Here is a 6,278-nt window from a genome sequence, read left to right on the forward strand (position 1 = left end):
CATGGGTAACCTCTCATGTTAAGAATGTTTATTCCCATAAGGGAGCCCAGAGACAAGAGCAGAGAGGCCTCCGTGAGAGCTTCTGGCTAAGGACTCTGGGAAAGAGGCACATCAAAGCTTTCTTCAAATGCAGTAAGCATTGAAATAGGGATGAGAGGCATACCGGATGGTCCCAGAACTGGACCCAGAGTAATGAGGGAAAGCAGCAAAGGGTCCAAGGCAGCTTGACAGGAGAAAAAGTTCCCCAACAATGAGGGATCCCAGAGTGCCAAGGGCTCCTCTTCCATGGAAGACCTCGAGCAAAGGCTGGGGGAACCCTCCTTAGGGATGCTCTTCTCATGAATGAGTCAAGCTAAGTGGCTCCCCATTCTGTGATTCTGTGGCCATCCTACTCAGGAGATGGCTTATAAACATCTCCAAAGGAAAGCCACAATGTCAATGGACCAGCCTGGTGGCCTGACCAAGAATAGGTCACACGGATCAGGAACCATGGCAGTTACATCATAGCAATACTTTACCAAAGTGTTGTCCAAGTCTCTCCCACTTGTCCCCTATATGATAGGCCATGGGCTAGACTCTATTATTGCTGGGCAGACTCAGATGGCCAGCACCAGAGAGGTCTCCAAGGCTTCTGTGCCAGCTTGGCATCCAGCTGGAGTCCACCGATGCCTCCTCTGAGGCACAGAGCTGACCCAGGTGCTAAAATGCTCTGTTGGAGGAGCAGCTTTGATGGCTCAGACCCACTGGGAAAGACTTCAAGTATGATCCAGTGATGGACACTATCGTCCAGGGCCAGCAGGGCTTGTGGTCCATGCTGATGAGGGGGCATCAGTGCAGAGGCTCATGGAACATGCTTTTGGAAGGACCCCAGAGTGCTGTCCTTGCCCCAAACTTTCGCACATTTGTATCAGTGACTTAAATGAAGCCATTGATGGTACGGTCATAAAATTTACCAATGATGTGAAATTAGGAGGGACAGCTAATTCAATAGTACCTACTATGTACAAAGCCTGGTTGTAAGCACTGGGGATACAAAGAGGCAAAAGACAACCGTGACCTCAAGGAGCTATTTCTATCTATCATTATAATGGGGGAGACATCCTACAATTACACCCAAACATCCTAGAAACCAGATGAATTAGAAATAGCCCAAGAAAGGCACTAGAATGAAGGGGGATTGGAAAAAGCTTCCTTTAGATGGTGGGATTTTAATTGGGAAGCCAGGAGGTAGAGATAAGGAAGGAGAGCCTCCCAGGCATGTGGGATGATGTTCATCGGATGACAGAGACAAGATTCAGAAAAATCTCAATATCTACAACACTGGGCTGAATCTAAGATGATGAAGTGCAATAGAGATAAGCATTAAGTGATCCAAAATCCTTTTCCCAAGGACAAAATGGGAAGGTGTGAAAGACTGCAATTGCTCTGTAAACAATCTGGGGGTCTGAGCAGACCACCAGCTCCACAGGAGCTGAGTGTTCTGTAGCAGCCCCAAAAGCTCATGGCATCCTGGGCTGCCTTGGGGAGGTCCTCGTTCCCAGGACCACAGAGGAGCTGGTCTCTCTGGCCTCTGCCCTCATCAGAGTTCACCTGGGCACCAGAGACGAAGACATACTTGGGTCAGCTGAAGTGTCTAAAGGAAGCAAGGGCCAGGAAGGGTTGTCCTATGGAGCAGGGATTAGTCTCATTATTTATCCCCAAAGGGCAAGACAAGGACATGCAGGGATGTGTAGGGTAAATATTAGAAAAAGCTAATTCATGCTGAGGGCTTTCCTGGAACAGAAAGGGCTGCTGTATGAGGAGGGCACACATCTGTCAGGGATGCTTGTTCTGGGCTGGTCTTGGAGACCTGCACGATCTGAGCTGGTTCATAGATTCTGAGAGGGCAAAGACCCCAACAGAGACTCTTGGGGCCCCAGTGCTTGCTCATTTTCTGCTGGTGGGCACCTGTGACTTTGGGTGGCTGGCAGCCAGTCCCTTGGCTGAGGGGGTCTTCCCCCAGGCTGGCCCACAGCACCTGGAAGGGCAGAGATGGAGCATCCCAGGCAGGGGAGGGAGATGATGCTTCCTCCTCACTACTCCACTCCTGGTTCTGGGCACAAGGAGTGTAACTCTAAAAACCACAACCAGAGAAAAAGTCTACACATCAGGAATCAGAGAAGAACAGAAAATGTCCATTTTTTTTTGTACTAGATGGAACACCCACGGGTCCCTTCCAGAAAGAAACCCCAGACTGAAAAGGAAGGCAGGAAGGAATACAGGCCTACTGTGTGACAAGTACTGTGTAAGCGCATTACTAATTTGATCCTCACAACCATTCTGGGAGGCAGGTGATACTATTATCCTCATTTCACAGTTGAAGAAACTGAGGCAAATAGCAGCAAAGTGGCTTGCCCAGGGTCACACATCTAGTAAGTGTCTAAGATCAGAACTGAACTAAGAGTTTCCCAATTCCAGGCTCAGTGTTCTATCCCTTGTTCTACCTCTGAAAACACTCAGGAGCATAATGACCCAAATCTAGAGCATCTAAGATGTAAAAGAAATAAATAAGACACTTCAATAAAAAATCACACAAGACTTGCCAGTGATTACGAGAAATGAGAGGGAAACTTGGAATACAATATTCCAAAAGGTAAAAGATAAAGTCTTAGAACCAACAATAACTCAGAAAGACATTTAAAAACTCTAGACTAAAATTCAGAGTCGAAACCTGGACATGCAAACACAAGAGGAGCGAGAACCCTAAAATATTCAATGCATTTTAATAAATGGAAAGGTCTAAACATCAAAGGGCGGCATTCTAATGACTGGGGGAAAGAGGCCAGTGTCCCTTCAGACTTGAATGTCTTCAAGGGTCACGGAGGAGGATAAATGACACAGATATATGGATTAGAGAGAGTTTGTTTTGTTGTTTTTAGAAAAGGAGGACGAAGCGAATGCACTGAGAAAGAAATGAGCAGCTTATTATCTTGCACATATAATGTGCTTACAAAGAAGAATGTGGAGGAACAGGTGAGGCATGCAGACATTTCAGAAGCTCATTCTTATCTGAACAGGGTGAAAGGAGGATGGAACAGACCCACGCATGCACACGCACATTGACTCATGAATGCATACTCACACACACACACATACACACTCACAGACATGCACATGCACACAGATACACACATGCACACACAGAGAGACATGCGCACACTCACACATGCACACACACAATTAAGTCCAACAGGGAAACAGGAAGCAGCATAAAAAGGAGAGGTGAGTGGGGGCAGCATAAGAGACAGAATGGAATCCAGGAGAGAATAACACCAAGTAAAACAACCTAATCTGGGAGGGTTGGTCATAACCAGGAAATGAAAGGAGAGAACGTATACAACTCTGGACCTGGACATAGTGAGGCAAGGAGAGGCAGAGGAACACGGGCAGTCAACTTCAGTTAAAGGCTACTAATGTTGAGCAGATTCCTTCTCTTTCCTCAATATCTGATGGCCAAGAAGAAAACAGAAAAAGGAGGGGGAGGAAGAGAAGAAAGGTGCTGTTCTTAGGCCCATTTTTACATTATACAGAGGCAAACAGAGGGTAAGTGATTTGCTCAGGGTCACACAGCTAACAAGTGTCTAAGGCCAGATTTGAATTCAGGGCTTCTTGACTTCAGGCCCAGAACCCCATCCACTGTGCCACCTGGCTGAGAAAAAAGATCTATGGAAGAAAGAATTGGAAAGAAATTAACAGCTTGGCACAATACCCAAGCAACACACTCACTGGAAATTAGAACAGACTGAGTAGAAGTGAATGAGTCCTTAAGACAACAAGAAATTTTCATCAAAAGGCTAAAAAAGGAGAAAAACAAGTGAGATATCTCATAGCAAAAACAAATGACCCAGAAAACTTGAGGAGAGATCACTTCAGAATCATTGGTCTACCTGACAGCCATGACCAATAAAAAAGCCACAACATCCTGTTCCAAGAAATCTTTAAAGAAAACTGCCTAGATCTCTGAGAACTAGAGGTCAAAGTAGAAGCAAAGAATCCACGGGTCACCTCTGAAAGAAGCAACAAAATGAAAACGTCCACGACACCACAACCAAAGCCCAGAGCTTCCAGGTCAAAGAAAAATACTGCCAACAACCAGAAAAAAATCCCATGATTCAAGTATTCAGGGAGCCACAATATCACATAAAACTTAACAGCTCTCATTTTAAAGGAGCAGAGAGTTTGGAATATATTTCAGAAGTCCAAAGATACGGGCTTACAACCAAGATTAACTTAGTATAATCTTACAGAGGAACAAATGGATCTTTGATGAAATAGGAGGACTTACCAGCCCTTCGCACAAAAAGACCAGAGCTGCATAGAAGCTCTGAAGTACAAATGCAGGAGTCTAGAAAAACATAAAACAATCAACATGCTGACTATAAAATAGTCAACATTTTGCTATGAGGAGATGATATATGTGTCCCACCAGAACTCCATCGTCATCAGGAGTTATAAAAGGAGTCCAGTCAGACAAAGGGTCTGGAAGTAGTTAGTCTCAGTGGTCTTAAAAGGGAACAGAAGAGGAATTCATTGGGGGGTGGAGGGAAGGGAGGGGGAGGAGTGGCACTTTAATCTCATTTTTATTTGAACAGGACAAATTAGGGCAGGGAGGCAGGGGGGGAGAAAGGGAGGAGACAGAAATACATTTCACTTAACAGAGGAGGTCTCAAGAGAAAAAAAGGAAGAAGCGAAAATAAGAGGGAAGCTGAACTAAGGGAAGAATTAGTCTTCAACAAAATAAAATCTAACTGAGGATGTATACAAATATTTATACCAGCTTACTTAGGGATGGGAAAGAACTGAAACTGAGGTGATGTCCTTCAGTTGGGGAATGAACAATTTGTGGTGTATGAATGTGATGGAACTCTGTTGTGCCATAAGAAATGATGAAGGGGACAGTTTCAGAGAAACCTGGGAAGACTTGGATGAACTGATGCAAAGCAATGTGAGCCAAATCAGGACAGCAACGCACACGAGAACAGTACTGGAAAGAAAAACAACTTGGAAAAGCTTAGAAACTGACCAACCACCATTTCAAAGGACCCAGGATGATACAGGCAACCCGGCTCCTGATGGAGAAGTGAAGGACTCAGAGGACAAATGGTGATGTTTTTCACATGGCCAAGAGGGAATCTGTTTGCTTGACTACACATGTTTGTAACAAGGGTTTTGTTCTTCTCTTTTTTTCAATGTGGAAGCGGGAGGCAGAGATGGGAAGATGGGAGGGAGAGAAGTTAGTCATCAATAAACCTTTATTGAGTGCTTGCTTTGTGTCAGGAACTATATTAAGGCAGATTTTTGCTAATAGGAAAAAAAGGAATTTAATTGTAAAAATAAAATAGAATGGAGCAGAATTTATTATGCTTCAGGAATGGCAAAAGAACCAGGGGTAGCAATCATGATCTCAGATAAGACAACCACAGAAACAGACATGGTTAAAAGAGATGAGCAGGGAATAAATCTGCATTAAAAAGGCACCATTGACAATGAAATGCATCTTATATGTATACATGTATATACGTATGGGAATTATAGACACACTCCTAGAGCTCTCTATCTACATCTATTATTATCGTACATTTCTGAAAGAAAAGGGAAATAGACTGAAAAACTGCACCAGCTGGAGGCCTCAAAGTGTCCCTTTCAGACCTAGACAAATTAGCAAAAAGATGAATAAATAAGGACCTGAAAGGAGTTTATAAAAGTGAGCTATAGCCACTCTCCGGCGCTCTGCTTTCCCCATCCGCCTGGGCTACTTGACTGCACTCAGGACGTGCATGGCATTGGGAGACAACCACTATGTTTCTTCTGACCACTTGCCTCCTGCTAGGCCTCCTTGTCACACAGTCCCCGGATCCATAATGGTTTTACTGTGTAATCTAAGGGCATGGGGCCTTTCAGTTCATCCCCCGCTGCTGCTGCTTCCTTGGCCCTCGGGGGACTTTCCATCTGCTCTCCAGCTGAGCCCCAGGAGACCAGGGAATGTCTGGCTCTATTTGTACCTGCAGGGCCTACTGAAGCAATTGGCATACAGTAAGTGTTTAATAAGAGCATCTTTTCATTCATTCACTTTTTAAACTAAAGGCCTCGTTATCTGCCTTGGGGAACTGGAGTCCTTTCCAAGAGGATCAGGCATAAAGCAAGGATATCCTCTGTTACCTACCACTATTAATTCATATAGTTCAAAAGATACTACTACAGCGAGTAACCAAGAAAAAGAAATTAAGATAAGAAGTGCA

This window comes from Notamacropus eugenii, chromosome 1 (genome assembly GCF_028372415.1).
Source record: "Notamacropus eugenii isolate mMacEug1 chromosome 1, mMacEug1.pri_v2, whole genome shotgun sequence".
NCBI classification, from domain to species: domain Eukaryota; kingdom Metazoa; phylum Chordata; class Mammalia; order Diprotodontia; family Macropodidae; genus Notamacropus; species Notamacropus eugenii.